The 26,159-nt window shown below is 36.6% G+C and overlaps 1 protein-coding gene across 27 annotated transcripts in view; it reads right to left on the reverse strand.

Moving 5' to 3' along the window:
- Nucleotides 1-26,159, reverse strand: part of MEF2C (myocyte enhancer factor 2C) — a 183,620-nt gene that overhangs the window by 51,685 nt on the left and 105,776 nt on the right. For 2 of the 27 annotated variants that reach the window (XM_025387124.1, XM_025387123.1), the window contains exon 1: nt 13,873-14,076. The exons of 24 other annotated variants lie outside the window; for them this stretch is intronic. The gene's annotated coding sequence lies outside the window, so the exon portion shown is untranslated. Of the gene's footprint in view, nt 1-13,872; nt 14,077-26,159 lie in introns of those variants that run through there. One more of the 27 variants, XM_025387125.1, reaches the window with a different exon arrangement.

Below are 26,159 nucleotides of genomic sequence, written 5' to 3' on the forward strand. Positions count from 1 at the left end.
CACCACCAGGTAGTGAGTTCTGTGAAAAATGGGCATCTCTGGTCCCTGACACAGGGCTTGGTTAATATGTGTGGGCTCAACCAAGATTCTCAGTTACGGTTCACTGGATAAATGAATAAGCAAACAAACTTGACAACCATACTTTCTAACAGTGACAGACTAATTGAAATGAGTTGGGTGGTCTTGTAGAGTGACAGTACTATTTATTTGTTTTAATAAGATTATTACCTCAAAATGTAAGGAGTACAAGTTCTGGTAGGTTAAAGCAATCTCTGGAATGACTTCATGATTGCTGCAAAGGACATCCCTGTGGGAGTTGAGGGAATGGAGGAGGTGACACAGACTATTGTATCTGGGTCACAAAAGATGGGATTTCTCTGTGTTTAGACCTGCTCAGAGTCTGGGGCATGATGGGCTTCCAAGTCATCTGTGGCTGCTGCTGCTCTGTTACTGCCAGGAAGACACAAACATTTTGAGAACCAAACTTACTGCAATAGACACCTTAGTTTATTCTCTTCTCTATTTCTACGTCTTCCCTCCAAAACAAGGACATTACCCCTGATGTACTTTAAAGAATCTCTGTCAGTTGGGATCTCCAGTTTATTACCAGCTTATCAGAAAAGGAGAGTACACACAGAACTTTCCATAAGGGCATTGCAAAATAAAGACTTGAGGTTGGCAACTGATTGACTTGTGTCATGACTATTTTGATCATACCTGAGAACTTAAGATATCAAAATCCTTATTTCAGACAGTCAGGAACTCCCAAGATAAAGACTGAACTGTTTCCTTTAATTCATGTCTCCCAACCTGGGTCTCTGCCAGGCTGAAGAGAGGTAAAGACATCTAATGGGCTTGACCCTGGCCCACTTTTCTCCTGGGCTGGCCCTTGTCCTGATGGGGAACATTCTCGCTGTTGTGGTTTTCATGTCTTAAGTCACAGGGCCAACATCACCAATAACACTGTTCGATTTGGTACGGCACCAAAAATACTGCAAGTTATTTCTATTCTTCAATTTCTTAAATGGCGGGTAGAGAGATTTTTCAAGGACCAATTCTGGATTGTGAACACAGATTTCATTTATGGCATCCTCAACTTCTTCCCACATAATACCTGACATTCAAATCTTTGTAAAATTGATTTCTCCCTCTTCCTAATAAACCAGCCTGCTCTTCAAGGAGTGGCTATAAATCATTCACTCTTGAAAATTTTCACTTTGGTTTCGGTTATTCTGTAGTGATCCGACAGCAATGAGTGGGGAGGGTCTCTTATATTCTATGTCCCCAGTTAATATGCCCTGTGAAGACTTACTTAGATGCTAATTGAGGGTTTTGCCTGAGCTTGTGACACGCCATCCCAGAGACTAACATTGACAACTGTTAACACTCACTGCTCAATACCCATATTGTTCTGATATTTTAGAGAAAGTGAAGTATCAGGAGTGCAGAGCATCACTGCGATTGTGGGAACACAATACGTAAGTCACAGCCGCCAGTGGCTGCCTGGGGAGAGAAGAGTCTCAATGTATTAGAACAAAGTTCTATAAGAGCAAAATCTTTGTCTTTTTCACCTCTGTATCCACAGCATCTTGAATGTTCCCAGCACATGGATGACACTCAATAAATATTGTTATTGTCGATAAAAGAATAATGGAATTCAAGGCTGTAGCAACAGAGGTTCTTTTTTAAAATGGAATTACAATGAAATCTGAAAACACATAGAGGGCACTTACTAGGTTTGTATACATGCTGTACATATATGCTGATTCTACCCCTAGCAACACCCACCCCTTAACCCCACTGTCCCCCATCCTTGTACATAAACTTAAATTATAAAAGGAAAAAATCACATGGAAGAGAGAGTTAATAGAATTAATGTCTCTTTTATTCTTCCTTAGAGCTATGCAATTAACATTTATTTCACATTGTTGCTATCTGTTTTCTTGCTTTTATATCATTTTCTAGATTATAAGATTCTTGCAGACAGGAAGTCTCCTGGTGACTTTCCATCCTTGGCAACTAGTAGCATATCCGACAGTAGAATGTTGCTACAAATTGGTTAACTTTTCTGGATAGGAGTCCTACAGGGGAATAATGGTAAGGACAGCCTGATGATATATAATGGAGAAGCTCAGGCGACTAAGCAAAAGCTAGTGGCTAGGAATGCAAACATTCCCCCTTGAAAACCAAACCTCTCTCGCCTTTTAGTCAGGTTTGCCAGGTCTGTAAAAGGTGAGTAGTCTTGGTCTGTAGTCTTACTGGTATATTACTTGTCCCTTTCCATGTAAAATCTCTCCTGGGACTTGGCTAATGCAGTATTAGTATTTTCATTGTATTGGTTCATGTCCTGGCAAATCTCCTGCTTAACAGAGGCAGTGAAAGGTACAATGGGTAGACGGTTGCTGGTCAGGGGACAGTTGCTGATCCAGGGCCAGTTAAGCCAGCAGATAGACATCCTGGGGCTTCGTCAGACTTGGCATAAGGACAGGAAACCAGCATGTACTCCCTAGTGAACAAGAGGCAGAAAGGCCAACTGGAAGTCAGAGATCTGGGGAAAAGGCTCCTTGCAGGTTCAACAGTTGACCAGGAGGTAGAAGTTGTTAGATTTATAGGATGTTGTCAATTGGTCAGGGAACAAACTTCTATCTACCCACAACTACATCATGCATTAAGAAAGTCTCACAGACCAAATCTCCAAAACTCATAGCAGTAAACTTAAAATGCAAATAAGTTTCTACCTCTTTCTTTTTTTTTCTCTGAGATGGAGTCTTGCTCTGTAGCCCAGACTGGAGTGCAGTGGTGCAATCTCGGCTCACTGCAAGCTCTGCCTCCCGGGTTCACGCCATTCTCCCATCACGCCTGGCTAATTTTTTGTATTTTTAATAGAGACGGGGTTTCACAGTGTTAGCCAGGATGGTCTCGATCTCCTGACATCGTGATCTGCCCACTTTGGCCTTCCAAAGTAAGTTTCTACCTCTTAGCTCTCCTGTCACATTATAGATTACTTGTAGAGATGGAGAGAATCGATTCCATTTATCCTCTGTAGTTGTTATCTCATTACCACTCACCTAGTATGTGAATTTGTAATAAGTGGTGGATTTTACATTCCGTTGACTTGGGTAGGTGTCTGATGAAAGAAAGTTTGATAGGACTGTTTGATAAGAGCTTCAGGTGCTTAAAAATAAATGTGCTTCACAATTCTCAGGCACTTTCTCAAGGCTTCTGCTGCATTTACCAAACACACTGACATCATTCCACTGGCTTTCTTTATTTAATCTCATCTTTCCTGCAGTCCTGTCGTAGTTCGGCATGCTGCAATGCCACTGTGTGCCTGCCTCTGTTCCACACAAGGCTGTGCTCCTTGAGGGCAGGTCTGTGCCATGTGTCTGGATAGCCTTAGGACCTGGCAGAGTACTGGGTCCCGAGAATTTCATAAATTAATGTAAATTTCAAGTTTGCTAATTAGAGGGCCTTTATTTGCTTACCTAACAATATAATTATTTCCAGTTGGTACCAGAAAAATAATCAGAGTTATTTCTAGGACCGACATCAAAACTGCCAGTAGCATTTCAGAGTTAGGGTCTTCTGCTCAGCTTTCCACTGGGACTTGCCTGCTAGTTTCCTGGCTCATTTGTTATTGGGGGTTGCTGTCTGGACTCACATTGTAGTTCCTGCTGTTTTATGGCACTAATGTGAAGGATCCTTTTTCACTAGTGTAGGCAATTATGAATTGAGTGTAATTGCTCGAAGAGGACATGAGCCATGAATAAATACAATCTGAAAATTCCTAATATACATTGCGTTATGGCAAACAGATCCTTCCTTCTAGATTAAATACTTACAAATAAAATATAATTCATAAGAAATATTTTGGAAAGTGTACTATTATTGATACTGTATGCTAATCAAGGCTAAGTTATTTTATTTTATCAGGTTAATTTTTTTCAAAATTTATGTTTCCAAATTAAATTAACTAATAATTAAAATCAAACTCGTCTCAATTTATTTTCCTTATGCTCTGAATGCTATCTATATATGAATCCACAGTCCAGAATTATGGACCAATTTTTAGTTCACAAAATCTTATTTCCCATGGCTGCATATATTATGCAGATGATAATATTCTTAGGTGGACATTGTCACCTTGGATTTCATGTGATGCTATAAAAGCTAGAGTGACATTGAGAACTGAAAAATGAAAAGGTATAGAGAGAAATTTTGTGTGTGTGATTTACATACATTTTATTTCTTTATCTCATTTCGTTCCATTGACTAGGCCCTCAATATGACTTAAAGCAGGGATGGGGGCATATTTATCTCATTAATAACTTTAAAAGGAATGAACCAAATGTTCCACCATTATATACTTACTATGAATGCTTTTTGTTGATACATTTCATAAACTTAAGGAAATTTCTTTCTATTCCTAGTCTATTAAGAATTTTTATTAATAGAAAACTGAATTGCATCAAATGCCTCTTCTACTTTTATTTTGGTGATCATTTGGTATTTATAAAATTGTTAAGATAAATTTCATTAATGAATTTGTTAACTGTTATGATGAACATTTCCCTATAATTAAAAACATTATTAGTAATATTATTTTAAATTGACAAACAATACTTGTATACATCTATAGGGTATAATGTGCCATTTTGTTATGTGTATACAATGTGGCATGATTAAATCTACCTCACATATCTATGACCTCTCTTACTTAATTTTTATGGTAAGACATTTGAAATTTATTCTCTTATTTTGAAATATAAATACATTATTATTGACCATAGCCACCCTGCTCTGCAGTAGCTCTCAAAACCTATTCCCCCTGTTTATCTGAAACTTTGTACCCTTTGATCAACAACTCCTCATTCCTGCCCTCATCAACCACTTCCAGCCTCTGGTAACTTCAACCCCTTCCATCCTCCAGTAACTGTCATTCTACTTAGAAAATGTTTAAAAACAAGAATACCAAGAATGAGAGACAGAGGTTATAAATAGACAGAAAAATACTAGAAGGGAGAGAGGAAAGAAAGGGAGGGAGGGAGAGAGGGAAGGAACAAAAATGAGTGAAAAAGAGAGAATTTGAAGATTGTGTGAAAGAGAGGGAGGGAAAAAATAATCCAGTGAACACATCAAGTTTTCCCTTGCTATGTGAACTGGTCTCTCATCATCTGGGCTCAGCACTTTATGATCTAACATAAAGCTTTATCACAGGCCATCAGCAATTTTGTTCATCCTGATATCCACACCTGGCAGTGGCTCGGCACCTGTTGTCTAACTCAGCAAGGCCAAGTGCAGGCTGCCAGCCCCATGGCGCACTCTGTCCTGTGGCCCCAGACAGCCTTCTCCGAACAGACTCTGTGGACCTGGCCTCCTGGCTGCCTGTTTTTGTAGTCATGATCGCTTCAATAACTTATCCGTGGAAATGTACTGCAAACCTGATTTTTAAAATTAGGTATTTCAATTTCCATAACTTACAAAATCTCAGTGATTTTGTTAGTTCAGTGGTGAGCTTAAGGGTATCACTTGCAAAGTCATTTCTTCCAGATTCTTCATTAGGTAATTATAAAAACAACATTTCCTCTCCTATGGCATGAAGAGGAAATTAAACCAGTCTTCCATCACTATCAAAATATTAATTTTCTTAATATTTTAATTGAATCCATTCCTCAGCAATAACACCTACCATTTCCTGAGCATGTACATGTGCCAGGGACTGAGCCCATGGCTTTGCATGGGTCTTTTTAATTGTCACAATCTACTCTTCCACAATGACTGCCAATCTACAGATGAATAAAAAAAAGAGGCACACCAGTGGTTCAAGAACTTGTTGAAGTTTACAAAGTTAGTGAGTGGTGGAACCAAGTCTATGAACCCATGCATGAGCTCCAGAATTTTCCCTCTTAGCTATCAAATTATTCTGCCTCTGCAAGGTTGTTTAACAACAAGCATTGCCTAAACCATGTCTGTGTATCCTTTGAACACTTACTCTCAGCTGAAATTCGTGAAATGCCTGACAAATCTTATTTCTTCATAAAGGGATGTATTTGTAACGAAATTCATTTTCTGATAAAAAAATTATCTAAAATGTTTTTCCTATCATTTTTCTATAATATCAACTGAATAGATGGGAAGGCCCTTCACCAATATTTAGGTACTATCTATCTAGTTATAATGAAGCATAGGTTGTTGAAGCCCCAAGGAAAAGAAAGGGTGCTAAATTTTTCCTTCCTTCCTTCCTCCCTCCCTCCCTTCCTCCCTCTTTCCCTTCCTTTCTTCCTTCCTTTTGATGGAGTCTCCCTCTGTCACCCACGCTGGAGTGCAGTGGTGCGATCTCGGCTCACTGCGAGCTTCGCCTCCCGGGTTCACGCCATTCTCCCTCCTCAGCCTCCTGAGTAGCTGGACGCCTGCCACCATGTCTGGCTAATTTTGTTTTTGTATTTTTAGTAGAGATAGGGTTTCACCATGTTAGCCAGGATGGTCTCGATCTCCTGACCTTGTGATACGCCTGCCTTAGCCTCCCAAAGTGCTGGGATTACAGGCGTGAGCCACTGTGCCCAGCTGCTAAATTTTTAAACTCCTAACATTCCTAAGCCTAGGAAGGAAGTCCTTCCCAATAACATACAGAATGTACCTATCTGCACAGGTTTATTACAAATGATTGTAATAAATGATTTATTTATTACAAATGATTACAAATAAAATGAAGCACAGGTTTATCGCAATGATTAGAGTAATACTAGCAGGAACCTTAAGTCTCTGTGACTAACAAAAAGGTCCACTTTATTATTTTGGCGCCTATATTCTTCAGATGCAGAAGCCAACCGCTTGCCTCTTCTCTTCAATTTGCTTGAGCAGATGGGGGATACAAAGGCTGGTAACTACAAGACTACATTTTCTCTTGGGTTGAGGGAATAGATTGGAGAAAAGATAAAAATGTATGCTTTTATGAAGAAACTATTGTTTCTCCCTGGGCAAAGTGAGGGATCATGGAGAAATATTGTATGCTGTATAAAAAATATTTTCAAAATCATGGGTACATAATCTCTTCCCTTTCCTGTTTGTTGAAAAACACGCACATAACACCAAGTTACTTCATAGGCCAGATAAGAGGAAAAATAAAATAAATGACTGCTAAACTTCCCAAATTTTTCAACAGTTGCGAGGAAGACACAGCAAGATGTGATCTTCTAAAGTGAAAATTTCCCAAAGTACCAAGGAAAAGGAGAAACTGCAGGAGAGCTTCAAGAACCACAAAGACTTGGGTTTTGCATCTTGCCAGAAAATCCGCACTGTTGGTAGAAGCCTGGGGTAGGGCTGGCAGGACCTGACTCAGCGGAGAAAATGCCACCCACAGTCACTGACTCTGCTTCCGCAGTAGCGGAGCTCCCCTGTTTTCTCTGGAGGTTTCCCACAGCCGGGCCAATACCCATGTCTCCCAGATGGGAAACTGGACTTTTGGAAAATTGAAACTAAATAAAGTTGTATAACTTTTAAAAGAATTTACAATTATGATGCTTGGCTTTTTACATGCGCTTAAAGTCCATTTTCTGTTGAATAAATAATATTAACCACATATTAACCACCTAATAGCTTTAAAATGTCTCAAACAGCCATCACCATCATTCTGAATAGAATCACACTTCTTTTTAAAAGATCACTGTTAAACGATGAGGGGAAACAGTACCATTAAAAGGAAGCAAAACATAGTTCAAAGCCGGCTCCATGAGGTAATGTACACTATCGACTAACCAATGGAATCCAGTCTATACTGAGATGAAGCATGAGGTTAAGGCAGGTGGCTGGGAGAAGTTAGAAACTCTCCCTCCCCGATTGCATTACATTATTGTCAAAGCCAACCAGATAGACAGAAATCAATGAAAGTTTTGTTGATCTGACACAGGAACTTGTGCACAGTGAAATGGGGGCTATATATTTTGTGCTGGAAACTGCCAGTCTCACATTAACTGCATGTATATGTGAATATATGTAGGGGTGTGTGTGTGTGCACACGCGTGTATAGCATGAAGCAGAACATTTGAAAGATTCTTCAGAATTATTTCTGGTTAGATGTACTTTTGAGTAGATTTTATCTTTTTCCCCCCAGAAAGTAGTGTTTCAATATAGTAACTTGGGCCTCAGTAAAGTGAGGTTTTTTGTTGTTTTGTTTTTTTTTATGTTACAACGCTTGCAAACTTAATGGTAGTTTCTAATGGAAAACAAATTTCTTCCTCTAATCATAATATAAGAATTTGCAGACCAGGCATGGTGCCTCATGTCTCACACCTACAAACCCAGCACTTTGGGAGGCCAAGGTGGGTGGTTCACTCGAGGTCAGGAGTTTGAGACCAGCCTGGCCAACATGGTGAAACCCCCTCTCTACTAAAAATACAAAAAAATTAGCTGCGCATGGTGGCAGGAGCCTGTAATCTCAGCTACTTGGGAGGCTGAGGCAGGAGAATCATTTGAACTTAAGAGGCAGAGGCTGCAGTGAGCCGAGATCGTGCCATCGCACTCTAGCCTGGGTGATAGAGTGAGACTCCATCTCAAAAAAACAAAACAAAAAACAAAACAAAACAAAACAAAAAAACAATAACAACAACAAACAAAAAACTACAGTTTTCTTTAATATAAATAAAATCTCTTGTATTTGTAAAAACGCAATTGTGGAAAACACTGAAATATTTTCCTATTTATTTTTATGCTGGTCAGCAAGTGGTTTGATCTCAGTAGCCAGACTCCAGGTGCAGAGTTCAGAACTATAAATTTGTTGTACCTCCTATCAGTTAAAGTTGAGCTCAGATGGCCATCCCTCCCCAAATCACAGTTCATCTTGAAAATCTTCACAGTGTGAAAAAGGTGTGGCTCAGAACAAACACCAGAGGATTAAAAATGATATCCTTTTCCCAGTAGTGATATACATTGTGGGTATGTGATTAGAATATTTAAAACACCTGTTCACCTGGAACTAAGCCACATGTGTAATACATTAGAGTGTTCCTGGCTTATTTCCAAGAGTATGGATCCTCACTGCCATGAAAATACTGAGGGAGCCAGGGCAAAGATACTTAAAGTTTCACCCTAGAAGCAACGCACGACATATATATTTCACTGTTAACAATATTATCACACTAAGCATTGTTGACTGACTAATATTTTAATGAAATCAATTATCTATTTTTGTGTCAGAAAAGAAACTGGCAGCACAGGCACACTTGTGTTAGCCTTGCTAATTACTTCCATTGTCTTGAAATCTCAATCAACCTACCCCCTTCTCTTTCACCCTACATCTCTCTCATTTTCTCACTTTCTCTCTCATTGTCTAACTCCTCTTCCTTGGATACAAAGTAGTTCAAAGGGGATATCAGGAAATAAATTATATCCTAATACTATCTACCAGAGTCCACTAAGAGAACTTGGGCAAGGCCCTCTATTTGGCAGAGTTCCACTTACTATTTTTTTCAACTCTGTTTTGACTGGACTTAATAGAATTACTTTTGACTCCTAGTTTTTTCCTTTTTCTACCCTTTCCCTAGTTTAAAAATCTGTGTAGTGAGGACCTTATTTCCGAAGAATTTCATAATGTTATTACACAAGATACATAAATGCATTATATGATAATTTATAAAATGGGACATTTTATTTAAATGTAAGCACCAAATACACTGAAGATTTCAGTGTCCAAAGTGTGTGTGTGTGTGTATATACAAGTGAAAGTTTAAAATTTTTGCCTAAATTTACATATGCAAAAAGGAATAGCAGGAAAATAAATACCAGTTGTATGAGCATTATGTGCTAATGACTGTATAGATACATAAGTTAATTCTTACAGGAAGACCAAAAGTGAGTTTTATTATTCCTGTTTTACTGCTTCAGAAGCTGAAGCTTGGTGGACATTCAGAATGTTGCCCAAGATCACAGAGTTTATGAAAGTGGCAGAAACCAGGTTTGTCTGATGCTGAAATGTGTGTCTGTCCCTCTTCCAGCACCACACTGTCTTTATTATGAAAGGGCAGGACTTTTATTATATGGATGTGAAAGTTTAAGGGCAGAGTTTTCATATTTGACAGTATTGTATTCAGAATCCTGACCTGTTTATGCGGTCATTAAAAGTGTACATGTCCTGAGGAAGGAGTTTGAGACCAGCTCGTGCAACCTAGCAAGACTGTCTAAAAATTAAACAGTGCACTACTTCATTAGGAACTTACAAATTTATAGATCTTGATTTATTTTTCAATTTACTGTAAAGAAGCTTATATAGTTTAAAATAAACCTCCTAGGCCAGGCACAGTGGCTCAGTGCTCTAATCCAAGTACTTGAGAGGCTGAAGCGGGAGGATCACTTGAGCCCAGGTATTCGGGACCAGCTTGGGCAACATGGCAAAACCCTGTCTCTACAAAAAATACAAAAATTCGCTGGATGTGGTGGTATGTGCCTGTGGTCCCAGCCACTTGGGAAGCTGAGGCAGGAGAATCACTTGAGCCCAGGAATTGGAGGTTGCAGTAATCCAAGGCTGTGTCACTGCATTCCAGCCTGGATGATGGGCACGAAATCATCTCAAAAATAAAATAAAATAAAATAAAATAAAATAAAATAAAATAAAATAAAATAAAATAAAATAAAATAAAATAAAATAAAATAAAATAAAATAAAATAAAATAAAATAAAATAAAATAAAATAAAATAAAATAAAATAAAATAAAATAAAATAAAATAAAATAAAATAAAATAAAATAAAATAAAATAAAATAAAATAAAATAAAATAAAATAAAATAAAATAAAATAAAATAAAATAAAATAAAATAAAATAAAATAAAATAAAATAAAATAAAATAAAATAAAATAAAATAAAATAAAATAAAATAAAATAAAATAAAATAAAATAAAATAAAATAAAATAAAATAAAATAAAATAAAATAAAATAAAATAAAATAAAATAAAATAAAATAAAATAAAATAAAATAAAATAAAATAAAATAAAATAAAATAAAATAAAATGGCAAAACAAAAACAACAACAAACACAACAAAGAAACCTCCTGAGGCCTCTATAATTTGCTTTTTTAACACACTGTATGTGATAAATAGTCCTCACAGAAATGCATGTGCATCTTATTAGTGCAAACTAAAATTATAAGCATATTTCCGAAGCAACTTGTCCTATGAAATAAAAATATAAGTATGGTGAAAGCCTTCAGGCTTTTTAGCACACACACATATACATACTTATAAAAAGTAAAATATTTTGGCACTTCTACTTTTCACAACTGTTTCTGTCTTTTCCAGTGGAACCTCTCTCAAGAATTGGTTGTCATTATGCTAATTTACTGCTTGAGACCACGGACTGTCTTTCTGATGCCAACTGAATCACATCTAATTCCACATCAAATATTTAGAGTGCTTGATTTCCCTGTCTCTTCTTCCCATTTTCATTGCCATCTTCCTTATATCTTTTTCTTTATGTGAATATTCTCTTCATATCAAGCTAATGTTTTTCATGCCCTTGTTTCTTTTCTTTGTGACTCTTTGCACACTTGGTCTTTTGAAAGGTTTGCCCACATCTTTTTCATCAATTGATATCCATCTTTCTGAATTTGACTTGTTTGAGCCTAAAAATGACTACCAATCATGGCTGCCTGTCCTGACTTTTTAAACTTCTTCCTACCACTTATTGCTTGATGATATGTTACCAGGAGCAGCACTGCCATCATTGTCATCATTATCATTATCGTAAACCTTAGCAAGTGTCAGACTCTGTTCTAAGCATTTTATAAATGTTCATTCATTTAATTCTCATAACAGCTAAGCAGAAGGTAGTATTATTAACCTCTATTTACAAATGATGGGATTAAGAAACAGACAGTTGGCCAGGTGTGGTGGTTCACACCTGTAATCCCAGCACTTTGGGAGGCTGAGGCAAGTGGATCACCTGAAGTCGAGAGTTCAAGAGCAGCCTGACCAACATGAAGAAACCCTGTCTCTACTAAAAATACAAAAAAAAAAAAAAAAAAAAAAAAAATTAGCCAGGCATGGTGGCGCATGCCTGTAATCCCAGCTACTCAGGAGGCTGACGAAGAACTGCTTGAACCCAGGAGGTGGAGGTTGCAGTGAGCTGAGATCGCGCCATTGCCAAACTCCAGCCTGGGCAACAAGAGTGAAACTCCATCTCAAAATAAATAAATAAAAATAAAAAATAAAACAGAAAGTCTAAGTAATTTGCCCAAGGACATATAGAACTCAGGCAGTTTATCTCCAGAACTGATGCTCCTCAACACTGTGCTATGTTGCCTCCCCCTAAATATCCCATAGTTCTCATTATGTTGTTTTGTCCAGTTGATTCCCACATGTATTTTCTACCTTAATTGGACTGTAAGTTTTGTGAGGTCACAGACAATGTCTTCCAAACTTGTATTTCTCCTGGCATCCATATAAAGTTCTGTATATCCTAAGAATTTAATAATTATTGCTTGAATAACAAAATCTACAGATAAAAGTGGAAGCAAATTTTTAAGATATACATACTGAAAGACCACTTTCAGATATGAAGGTAAAAATATAACGAGAATCTTGAATGCTTTAATGAATAATTTGCAATATAAGTCTAACTGCATTGAAAATCAATAATGAAATTGCTGTATTAATTTCTTTGTACTTCTATTTAATAGTTTTTAACTGTCATTATAAGCATTTCATGCATAGAATAAGCATACTTTCTTTTGTTTAAGCCAAGCTGCTTGCATTATTTTGGCTTCTATTACAGATAATACCGTGGACATTTCAAATCCACAATGATTTGGAGGTAGTCAAATCAATATCAGCTACATAATACATAAAGGATGGATGCAAATTTTATAGCAAATAAATTAATAATTAATTTATATCTGTTTACTGTAACAAAATTTTTTGTCAGCTTTTTCTGAAGTTTAACAATGCTTGAGCCAATATCGCTAAATTATGTATAAAATATAACTGTTTAAGATAAAAATGCTACTAAAATAACTATATTATTTCATGTTTATAAATGTTATAAAATCTATTATATGTAGTAATTCACATAGTATTCTTTCTGTATGATAGCTTAGCATAGTTACCATAGCTCATATCACTATTACATCTAACAATATTATTTTTTTATTTCAGCAGTTAAAAAGAGCCAATGTTTTCCATATTACAAAGACTTTGCTGAAGAGTCAGAAATGAATAATATAATATCAAAGGTAATAATTTCCCAAAATGAATTTACCCTGCATGGCACAAATGACTCAACAATGAAAATTTTGTTTAAAAAGTATTCAAATAAAAGGCTTTGTCCCTGGAATACAGCTCTAAGTGGCTCACTATCTAGGTTGAAAATGGTTTTGCAGGGTTGTATGCCTATTTTTCCATGCCTGCAGTAAAGATACAATATGGGAATTCAGCTTGGTAATTACTAATACACCACACAGACACAATTACACCCTGTATGCTGCATAAAGGAATCACTTGTGGTCTGCATCCATTACAAAGAGCAGTAGGGGGCCAACATGCAAGACGACAAAATGCTTTACAAGACGGAAGGAGACCAGAAGAGTCGATGTACACAGATACAAGGACCTTGATTCTTCTAGCAATGATTTAAGCCTCTTTCCATCAATTATCGTCTTTTGTCTCAAGAGTCTTATCACCAGCAGCATTACAGGAACTGAACATAACAATGCTCAGACTCGTATAACCCTATGAACTGTGCTGACATTTCCACACCCTGTTGCTATGTTTGACCTGGTTTACAGATTACTTAAGCAAAACAAAATAGGGGGGAAAAAAAGCATTCCCATTGCAAAACTGGTATATATATATATATGTATACACACGTATTTTTTATGACTTACTCAGAATTCCATTTATTGAAACTAAAAGCCATCCTACTCTAGAAATGCTATTTTTCGAAGTAGTTTCTACATCATTTTAAAGTTTAAAAGTAAAAATCTGCTTGAGTGAAAAAAATAATTGTAAGAAAGAGACTAAATATTGGCATGTTAAGGGGATACAGACTGAACAAGAGAATTTCATGTCTCAGGGAGCTAAACTAAAATGAGTCAGCTGCTCTCTTAAGCTACAATGAGTCACAGGAATAATTTTCTTGCTGTGAAACTCCTTAAAGTTTTGAGTTTAATTGCAAGCAGTTAAGTGGTTTTTATTATAACAGAGTTTCCTCTGTTAATTATTACACGATGTACATTATTTTACAATACTTTCATTTAAGATTCTCTTTTAAAATACATCTTACAAATATGAATTTTTAAGACCTTAGGAAAGTCAGTTATTTATGGCAGTTTGTCAGGTTCCCTGAAACAAAGCCTTGTCTTTCAGAAAATGTTTACAACCTATGAGGAAAAAAAAAAAAAAGTATCCTGGGGCTAAAATGTTTATTGGCACCTAGAAGTCTGAAGAGAGAGTCGGGCCTGTGGTTTTTTGAGGGCACTTTATCATCGCCTGCATTCTCAAAGGTTTCTCTGAATGAATAGAACTGGATTACTCAGCCTTCTATTCCACGCCTATTCCTCTCCATTTTCCTTGGCACGACTGAGAGCCAGGCTATTTTTAGTTAAGCAGTTTTCTATTTTTAGACAACTACCAGTTAGAAGACATTTGTTAGGGAAAAATTAAAAAACACACACACACACACACAAAGGGAGGAGGGAAAGAAGCTTCCTCCACATATTGTGAAGCAGCCTTCAACCTGTAACTCCAGGCATTTCAGCTGCTTTCAATCTTGGAAAAATAAAGAAAAATTCAGAGTTCAGGGTTTTAAAAATAAACCTACCCTCTGGCAAACAGACCAAAATACAACAAGCTGTTACTATGTGAAACAGTGACTACAAAAACAAAGAACATTCTCCAATGATTAAACTGCGAGAAAAGTTGAAGAACTGATTAGGTTGTAAGAATGTTGCACAGGCATGTAACAATTTTCCAGACTCTCAGCCAGATGTATCATGTTTTAGAATTTAGAGAGGGGAAAAAAAAATCTCATCTGTAAAGTTAAACTAAGGATGTGGGATGCAACTTTAAGGTTGAAACTTTTATTAAGCTTAAAGGCAATTAAATTGACTGCATCTTTATAACATTTGTATTCTATGGAATTTATCTAGAAACTATAACCATCTGTTTATAGAAAAACTGTACATTAAAAAATCCAGTGCCAACAAAAAACAACCAAAAAAAAGGCTGCTACATATACATACTACATACATGTATGTATATATATACACATATATGCATTTAATGTCCACATATAATTACATTTATCAGTCTTACTTTTAGTTTAAATGGGAAAAATTGTTCTCAGGTTGGCTTAGTATATCAAATTATTCTACTTATTCAAGGCCATACCTTCACCTGAAGTCTACAGTAAGATTTTTCAGGTGCCCACAGTTGTAATTGCTTTCCTTCTCCTCTGTTAGCCCACTGTACTTTGTCTGTATCTTATTATGGTTCAGATCATTGGGTATCATAATCACAGATGCATCACCAGTAACTGGCAGAATGCTTAGCAATGATCTTCATGTCCATCAATATCTACTGAATGAGAGAACAAATACTGTGTATATTCTGTCCACCATAGACTGCTACTGGCCCTGGAGGGTCGTGAATACCATACTTTGCACATACACTTCATAAATACTTGTGGAAAAGAAAAAAAATCAATTCGTTGACCTTTGTTAGATCTTCTTAATTTAGGTAAAATGCTGCAGTTACTTATATAATAATTCAATATTTATAAGTAATATACTTATTAACATAAACTATGCAATCGCAAATTAAGAATTTGTGTCTTCTCTCTCTTTTGGTTAGCATTTTTTCTTCTCTGAACTTTTTCTCTTGACTTTGAAAATAAAACTAACTTTTAAAACTTAAGAGTTGACAATGGGCTCTGACATCTGTTATAACCTGCAATCTTCATGACAGCCCTGTGAGGAGCTCAGGGCAGACAACATTAACTCAGGAGGAACCTAAAGCCCGGCAAGATTACATAACTCGCCCTCCGTTAGAGAATGAGAGTCTGTGATGTTGCTATAACTGGAACTGAATTTTTGATATCCATCTTTCCTTCAAATTTGTGGAGCTTTTAAAATCCTATATCCTAGAAGTAAAATTTAAAAGACGACCTCTCATAACAATGCTTCAACGATATTCTTTAGGGAAATCACTATGTAGCTTTCTTTTCCTCCACATGAAATTAATTCAGAACAACTACAGTTAAGGAAAACCAATCATGAAGCCTGGATGAAGATAAAATTCCACACATACTAATTAAGAAAAATCAAAACCGTGTGCATGCACGATCTTTTCTTTCGTGTTGGAAAAGTTCACAAGGGACCTAGCTTATTTCTACGTCCTTACTACTCATTTTTCTTCTCCCTTTTCCATTTTCTCTTCTTAGGGCAATTCCGGCTTCAGTGATCCCTCCGTTTTCTCGTCTTTCTCCACAAAATCACATAGACTTTAACAAATATTCTGTTCCTTGGAGTAAATGCTGACTGAGTGATTCAACTTTTCTTGCTGGGTTTCTCTGCCTTGGCTCAGGTCCTGACTGGCGCACAGTGGGCACGTCATAAATGCCCGCTGCAGGAATGAAAGGTGAAGTAGCCAGGTGTAACCTCTCCAGTTTATGTACCCTTTATTGGGCTGTATCTGTTAACCATCATGCCAGTTATTTATTTATTTAGTTATTTATTTATTTTTGAGACGGTGTCTCACTCTGTTGCCCAGACTGGAGTGCTGGAGTGCAGTGGCGCAATCTCAGGTTACTGCAACCTCCACCTACTGGGCTTAAGCAATTCTCCTGCTTCATCCTCCCAAATAGCTGAGGTTACAGGCGTGTGCCATCACGCCTGGCTAATTTTTTTTTTTTTTTTGTATTTTTAGTAGAGATGGGGTTTCACCATGTTGGCCAGGCTGGTCTTGAACTCCTGACCTCAAATGATCTGCCTGCCTCGGCCTCCCAAAGTGCTGAGATTACAGGCATGAGCCACCTCGCCCAGCCCATGCCAGTGATTTGAATGAAAGAGAGCACTAGATTCACCAGTTTCATCATTTACTGTTCAACAGAGGGTTTCTTTCATAATGGACAATTATATTTGGAAGCCACTAGTCACATCTTGCTATTAAGCACTTGAAATGTGGATAGTGAGACTGAAAAACTGAACTTTTAATTTTATGTAATTTAAATTATATTTGTATTTATATAGCCACACGTGGCTAGGCTACTTTACAGATTAATGCAGATCTATGTCTTTTGATCTGGTCTGGTTATATTACCTAAAGAAAATTCACATGACAGAAATGAGTTTATAATTGTCATAGTATAGATGCTAAATATACCATTTATTTACAAATGTGTACAGTAACTTTGAAAAGGGTTGGGTTTCTGGAACTAACCACAGAGTCAATCAATAAACTTCTGTCCTATTGAAATAGTAACTGAGAGTGAAGTTGGCTTTAGATTAGTAGTAGCTAATTCATAGGGTAACTTTGGTCTATTTTTCTATGAAATGGTTTCCTCCTTGACATCATAGTGATGGAACTTGTTTATGATTAAATAGTAATATGCACGCTTTTATTTTTGAAAAATAAAGTATCTAATTCAGAAATTATAAAATAAGTTACCATTATTAAAATGTTACTATTATTAATTCATATATCTACTTTTTTGTAATACTTTTTTTTTTGAGATAGAGTCTTGCTGTGTCACTCAGGCTGGGTACAGTGGCATGATCATGGCTCACTGGAGCCTCAACCTCTCATGCTCAGGTGGTTCTCCGACCTCAGTCTCTTGCGTAGCTGGGAGTACAGGTATGCACCACCCAGCTAATTTATTTTTATTTTTGTAGAGTTGGGGTCTCTGTATGTTGCCCAGACTGGTCTTTCTTGAACTCCTAGGCTCAAGTAATCCTCCTGTCTCAGCCTCCCAAAGTGCTGGGATTACAGGTGTGAGCCACCATGCTTGCTATAAATTTTTTTTTTTTTTTTTTTAATGTGAGGAAAAACCCAAACACCCATTGTGTAGTTTTACTGTTTACAACGTTTCTTACCTTAGAAGAGTAGCTCTAAATAGTTACTGAGTTTATTTACTAAAACATAAAGATAAGAGATTTAATTGATATGAAGAGGTTTTCAGAATCTAATTAACCTCCCAGCTAGTCATTAACTCTATGACCTTTAGAAATAATTGACAGAGATTTTTTTTTTCTTATTCATATCTTCTTCCAGGTGGTTAAATTTCAGAGTAGCGCAGAATACACTAAATACCATCGAGACACGACTGGATAATATGCCAAATAGCTATAAAATGGGATATATTTCCAATAATATAATCTGTCTACTTAATCTGTTGTACGCGTATGTGGCATTTACCTAATTACAGTCCTTTTAATGACTGAGTTTGATTAAGTCTTTTCCCAGAATGTCCTATTGATTATTTTGACCAAGAGAATAATGAAAAAGTTATGGCTAGCACTACCTCTCTGCACCCAAGGCACATGCCCCTAACCAATCGCATTACACTTCCTGAATGTGTGGACTTGGACTCAGCATCTTCCTTAACTGTGTGCTCCAGGCAGCCAGTGTCAAGTGATGGGCACCCACTAAGGAGTGAAATATTCCAGAGTCCCACCTCACTGGGTAGTGATGGGCCTTTTATTAATATATCACACTTCCAGAAAAACCTAAGACACTTCCTTTCAAGAATTAGTTTCATTGAATTTCAGTTGTAAGAACCTGTTTTATAGTACGCTTCTAACCCTCCATAAAATTACAAAGAGGAAATAGATTACAGACACACTTTCAAATTCCATGCAGAAGGAAATACATGTTTGGAAAAGGAAATCTAGATCCTTGCTACTCCACCAGCAGCATCAGCATCACCTGGCCAGAAATACAGGATCCTGGGCCCTGCCCCATACCCACTGAGTTAGAATCAGCGTTTTAGCAAGATACTCTGGTGATTCAGACAGGGCCACAGGCATTTCATTTGAGACCTGTTGATCCCTCTTGCCCAATACTGGCCAAAGCACTAACAGGTTTCTTCTCTCTCCTCCAGGAATCAAAATACTGTACCTTGCTCTGGAAGTCCTTTACTTTCCACCAGCACCACAAGCAATACTTCTACTTGGCTTCCTGTGCCTTGTGATTTAATTAATTATTTATTTTTGATGCAAAACAACATTTATTCACTCTGGCTGACTTGAAAGATTCTCACTTTTATTATTAGAACACATCAGATCTCACCAAAGAAAAACTGTATATTTAAAAATTTTATTTATGCTAATGATCATCAGTAGGTTGCTATATATTGAATGTCCACAATATGCTAGGCATTGAGCTGGCAGCTGGAGGTACAGAGATGAACAAAGCTTCATCGTGTCTTTCAGGGAAAGGAGAGGGATTTGTAATTAGACAAAACAAAAACAAAATCCCCAAAACCAACAGTGGAGTGAAGAAATTAAAATAATAAACACTCCTTAATGAAAAGAGTCATCATCTTAGAATTCCGCTTCTAGGCAAAGCTCAGAATCGTTCTTAAAACTTTACTTTTGACTATTTCATGGCTATATATTCAGTAACTTTTCCTGAGGAAGTAAGAATGTTCTACACTTTGATTCTTACTTGACACCTTTTAAAACCAATGCTACTTTTACTTAGATGATATCAATGGCTAGAATGTAACATTTGGTTAAAATATGCTGCTTACCACCAAGTACCATATGCCATGAAATTTGTAAATATCATTAAAAATGGACAATTATCATCCAGGCTATATATTTTTCTCCTTTCATTTACAGGTATGGTGGGAGTCAGGGGAAGAGAGATCACATGAGATCGTTGGTTTGCTCTAGTTCAGAAAGGTTCATGTAAAATAATAATGATGATAAAATGGTAATTATTAATATTGATAAAGAAATTATATTACTGATAAAAGTCTATATTTTGAACCCTGACTTTTCTGCTTCTACTATTATTAAGTAATTATCTGCTCACTGTGTTCATACTAATGACTGCAAACTATTAGAGCTGTGTAATAACAGAGACTAGAGGAAGTTCAGTTTTATTGCTTCACATTATTATTTGTTCAACAATGATTATTTTCTTAATAAATGAGATGTGAAGCAGCTCTTCATGTTTACAAAACATATAAATTAAGCAAGAGGATTATTTTTAAAAAAGAAATGGCTCTTCAAATTTGATCTATATAAATCATTGTGGTATAGTTATGAGAAATATGAATACATTAAAAAAATTTAGACTCATTTAAGACTTTGGGGAACAAATAAAAATATTATTTAAAGGTACTTATAAAAGTCTTTTAAAGATATATAAACAAAATTACATTAAAATTCAGGAAAATAAAAAACATTTTTAATAACAAAATCTCTTTTTCCCCTTTTCCCTCAGAAGCCTCAACACAGAAGGTTTAAATCTTTATGGAAGATACTAATACTTTGTTAATTTTTCAATACCATGTATTGAAAAGCAATTATACACTTGGCTTAACAGAGGGCAGGGTAGGCTTACTGAGTCACTAGCAATAAGATCTATATCAACTATATTTTATAGTAAACCTAAGAAGGATTTGCAATGTATCTCAAGAATACTATTTCTCTAAACTTTTTCATAATGAAAAATACTTTTCTGGAGAAATTAACTTACTAATTATGTAGATAAATACCGGTCCAATGTTGCTTCAAGTAAATTAAAAATAGTAATAAGACAGAACTATCATCTTTCCGTTCACAAGCTTCAAGTTAAAAAAAAATACAGTAGACATCACCCAGCTCACACAGTTAATGCTCCCTGTCAGCCTGAACAACTTGCAAGTGCTTTTTGACCAGATCATAAGTTTACTGATTGACTCTGTGGTTATGGGTTAGGGGTAAAGTATGCTTTTAGTTTTATGATGAGTGTTTAGCTCCAGATCAGAGTCTCTCGAAGTGAACATTTATGCTCTGAATTCCGAAATCACAAGGTACACAGTTATTCACTTCCGAAGTGACTCTTCAAATTTAATATTGAATAATTAATTTTGGTATTAATTTGAAAACACAATTTGTTTAAATATTTCCCTCTTCATATTTCAGTCTAGACCAGTGCTGTCTTGTAGAACTTTCTGTGATGATCAATGCATTCTGTTCTATATCTTCCCTGTTTAATTCAGTAGCCACTAGCCACACATGACTACTGAATGCTTGAAATGTGGCTAATGCAACTGAGGAACTGAATTGGACATTTTATTTAATTTTAATTCATTTAAATGTAAATAGTCACATGATCCTAGTAGCTACTATATTGGAGAGTATGGACCTAGATTACTTGAGTGTTTTTAAATTGTGCTTTGATAAACTCTATCAAAATTTAATGAATTGTTTCATTGGAACTATAAACACATCTTTTCATACTTTAAATGTGCAATGTTATGCCACATGATTATCACTTGGTTGTATGTCGGTCTTTCCTGTTTGTTTATTCTATAAATATATTCTGAGGAGGTAACACTCTCTAGACCTCATGTTAAGCACCGGGAATATGATGTACAGTCCCTTGCCCTTTGGGAGTTTAGAATCTAGTGTGAGACAGGCAATTGGATAACAACTTCAACAGTGCTCTGATGGGAAAGAGAACAAATGATGACTGTAACATAGGGAAAGCCCCTAACACAAGTTATGGGGGCTTCAAGGATGACTTTCCAAAGTATAAACTGCGACCTGACTTGAGTGAAGGATAAGTAACAGCCAAGCAGAGATCCAGTAAGGAATTTTAAGACAAAACAGAGCTTGGAGAGATTGAAGAATGTACATATGTTCGGTGTGGCTTAAATATAGGATGGGGGTGGTAAGGGCAGGTTGTTGGCAGGGAAATTGCAAAAAGTGAGGCTGAAGAGTAAGAGAAATACAGCGATCATATCATGCATGGCCTTGTGAGCCAACTTAAGGACCGTGAGTCCTTGAGGGGCCTTGGTTATATCTGTATCTCCAGGCATTTCACAGCATATAACACAGAGCAGGAATTCAACTAATTTTTGTTCAATCAATGACTGAAAAGAAGGAAAATCTGCAAATGATTAGATAATTGAATCTGTTTTTTTCTCTTAAGTATCCTTGTATAATATTTATCTATATAGCACATAAAAATAATTTTGTACACATATATTTATTTACTTTGGTAAGTTCTGGGATACATGTGCAGAACATGCAGGTTTGTTACATAGGTATACACGTGCCATGGTGGTTTGCTGCACCCAACAAACCGTCATCTACATTAGGTATTTCTCCTAATGCTATCCCTCCCCTGGCCCCCCTACCCCACAACAGGCCCTGCTGTGTGATGTTGCCCTCCCTGAGTCCATGTGTTCTCATTGTTCAGCTCCCGCTTACGAGTGAGAACATGCGGTGTTTGGTTTTCTGTTCCTGTTAGTTTGCTGAGAATGATGGCTTCCAGCTTCATTCATGTCGCTGCAAAGGACATGAACTCATCTTTTTTATGGCTACATAGTATTCCATGGTGTATATGTGCCACATTTTCTTTATCCAGTCTATCACTGATGGACATTTGGGTTGGTTCCAAGTCTTTGCTATTGTGAATAGTGTTGCCATAAACATGGGTGTGCATGTGTCTTTATAGTAGATCGATTTATAATCCTTTGGTTATATGCCCGGTAATGAGATTGCTGGTGTCAAATGGTATTTCTGGTTCTAGATCCTTGAGGAATCACCACACTGTCTTCCACAATGGTTGAACTAATTTACACTCCTAGCAACAGTGTAAAAGCATTCCTATTTCTCCACACCCTCTCCAGCATCTGTTGTTTCCTGACTTTTTAATGATCACCATTCTAACTGGCGTGAGATGGTATCTCATTGTGGTTTTGATTTGCATTTCTCTAATGACCAGTGATGATGAGTTTTTTTTTCATATGTGTGTTGGTCACATGAATGTCTTGTTTTGAGAACTGTCTGTTCATATCCTTCACCCACTTTTTGATGGATTGTTTTTTTCTTGTAAATCTGTTTAAGCTCCTTATAGATTATGGATATTAGCCCTTTGTGAGATGGATAGATTGCACAAATTTTCTTCCATTCTTTAGGCTTCCTGTACACTCTGATGATCGTTTCCTTTGCTGTGCGGAAGCTCTTTAGTTTAATTAGATCCCACTTGTCAATTTTGGCTTTAGTTGCCATTGTTTTTGTTGTTTTAGTCATAAAGTCTTTGCCCATGCTTATGGCCTGAATGGTATTGCCTAGGTTTTCTTCTAGGGTTTTTATGGTTTTAGGCCTTATGTTTAAGTCTTTAATCCAGCTACAGTTATTTTTGGTATAAGGTGTAAAGAAGGGGTCCAGTTTCAGCTTTCTACATGTGGCTAGCCAGTTTTCCCAGCACCGTTTATTAAATAGGGAATCCTTTCCCACTGCTTGTTTTTGTCAGGTTTGTCAAAGATCAGATAGTTGTAGTTGTGTGGCTTTATTTCTGAGACCTATGTTCTGTTTCACTGGTCTGTATATCTGTTTTGGTACCAGTATCATGGTGTTTTGGTTGCTGTAGCCTTGTAATATAGATTGAAGTCAGGTAGCGTGATGCCTCCAGCTTTGGTCTTTTTGTTTAGGATTGTCTTTGCTATACAGGCTCTTTTTTGGTTCCATATGAAATTTAAAGTAGTTTTTTCTAATTCTATGAAGAAAGCCAGTGGTAGCTTGATGGGGATAGCACTGAATCTATAAATTACTTTTGGCAGCATGGCCATTTTCACGATATTGATTCTTTCTATCCATGAGCATGGAATGTTTTTCCATTTGTTTGTGTCCTCTCTTATTTCCTTGGGCAGTGGTTTGCAGTTCTTCTTGAAGAGGTCCTTCACATCCCTTGTAAATTGTAATCCTAGGTATTTATTCTTTTTGTAGCAATTGTGAATGGGAGTTCACTCATGATTTGGCTGTTTGTCTATTACTGGTGTATAGGAATGCTTGTGATTTTTGCACATTGATTTTGCATCCTGAGACTGCTGAAGTTGCTTATCAGCTTAAGGAGATTTTCGACTGAGACAATGGGGTTTTCTAAATATACAATCATGTCACCTGCAGAGACAATCTGACATCTTCTTTTCCTATTTAAATACCCTTTATTTCTTTCTCTTGCCTGATTGCCCTGGCCAGAACTTCCAATACTATGTTGAATAGGAGTGGTGAGAGAGGGCATCCTTGTCTTGTGCTGGTTTTCAAAGGGAATGCTTCCAGGTTTTGACCACTCAGTATGATATTGGCTGTGGGTTTTTCATAAATAGCTCTTATTATTTTGAGATACGTTCCATCAATACCATCAATACCTAGTTTATTGAGAGTTTTTAGCATGAAGGAGTGCTGAATTTTATTGAAGGCCTTTTTTGCATCTATTGAGATAATCATGTGGTTTTTGTCTTTGGTTCTGTTTATGTGATGGATTATGTTAGTTGATTTGCATATGTTTAACCAGCCTTGCATCCCAGGGATGAAGCTGACTTGATCGTGGTGGATAAGCTTTTGACGTGCTGCTGGATTTGGTTTGCCAGTATTTTATTGAGGATTTTCACATCAATGTTCATCAGGGATATTGGTCTGAAATTTTCTTTTTTTGTTGTGTCTCTTCCTGGTTTTGGTATCAGGAAGCTAGCCTCGTAAAATGAGTTAGGGAGGAGTCCCTCTTTTTCTATTATTTGGAATTGTTTCAGAAGGAATGATACCAGCTCCTCTTTGTATCTCTGGTAGAATTTGGCTGTGAATCCGCCTGGTCCTGGACTTCTTTTGGTTGGTAGCCTATTAATTACTGTCTCAATTTCAGCACTTGTTTATTGGTCTATTCAGTACTCGACTTCTTCCTGGTTTAGTCTGGGGCGGCTGTATGTGTCCAGGAATTTTTCCATTTCTTTTAGATTTTCTAGTTTATTTGCATAGAGGTGTTTATAGTATTCTCTGATGGTAGTTTGTATTTCTGTGGGATCAGTGGTAATATCTTCTTTATCATTTTTTATTGCATCTGATTCTTCTCTCTTTTCTATTGGTTTGGCTAGTGGTCTATTTCGTAAGTCTTTTAAAAAAATCAGCTCCTGGATTCATTGATTGTTTGAAGGGTTTTTCGTGTCTCTATCTCCTTCAGTTCTGCTCTGATCTTAGTTATTTCTTGTCCTCTGCTAGCTTTTGAATTTATTTGTTCTTGCTTCTCTAGTTCTTTTAATTGTGATGTTAGGGTGTAGATTTTAGATCTTTCTCACTCTGTCCTGTGGGCATTTAGTGCTATAAATTTACCTCTAAACACTGCTTTAGTTGTGTCTCTGAGATTCTGGTACACTATGTCTTTGTTCTCATTGGTTTCAAAAAACTTATTTATTTCTGCCTTATTTTCATTATTTACCCAGTAGTCATTCAGGAGCAGATTGTTCATTTTCCAAGTAGTTGTGTGGTTTTGAGTGAGTTTCTTAACCCTGTTCTAATTTGCTTGCACTGCAGTCTGAGAGACTGTTTGTTATGAATTCTGTTCTTTTGCATTTGCTGAGGAGAGTTTTACTTCCAATTATACCACTTTTAGAATAAGTGTGATATGGTGCTGACAAGAATGCTGAATTCTGTTGATTTGGGGTGGAGAGTTCTGTAGATGTCTATTAAGTCTGCTTGGTCCAGAGCTGAGTTCAAGACCTGAATATCCTTGTTAATTTTCTGTCTCGTTGTTCTCTTTAACATTGACAGTGGGGTGTTAAAGTCCCCCACTATTATTGTGTGGGAGTCTAAGTCTCTTTGTAGGTCTTTAAGGACTTGCTTTATGAATCTGGGTGCTCCTGTATTGGGTGTATATATATTTAGGATAGTTAGCTCTTCTTGTTCCATGGATCCCTTTACCATTATGTAATGCCCTTCTTAAGTCTTTTTTGATCTTTGTTGGTTTAAAGTCTGTTTTATCACAGACTAGGATTGCAACCCTTGCTTTTTTCTTTTTTTTTTGCCTTCCATTTGCTTGGTAAATATTTCTCTATCCCTTTATTTTGAGCCTATGTGTGTCTTTGCATGTAACACAGGTCTCCTAAAACAGCACACAGATTGGTCTTGACTCTTTATCCAATTTGCCAGTCTGTGTTTTAATTGGGGCATTTAGCCCATTT

Source organism: Theropithecus gelada, chromosome 6, assembly GCF_003255815.1.
Source record: "Theropithecus gelada isolate Dixy chromosome 6, Tgel_1.0, whole genome shotgun sequence".
NCBI lineage: Eukaryota > Metazoa > Chordata > Mammalia > Primates > Cercopithecidae > Theropithecus > Theropithecus gelada.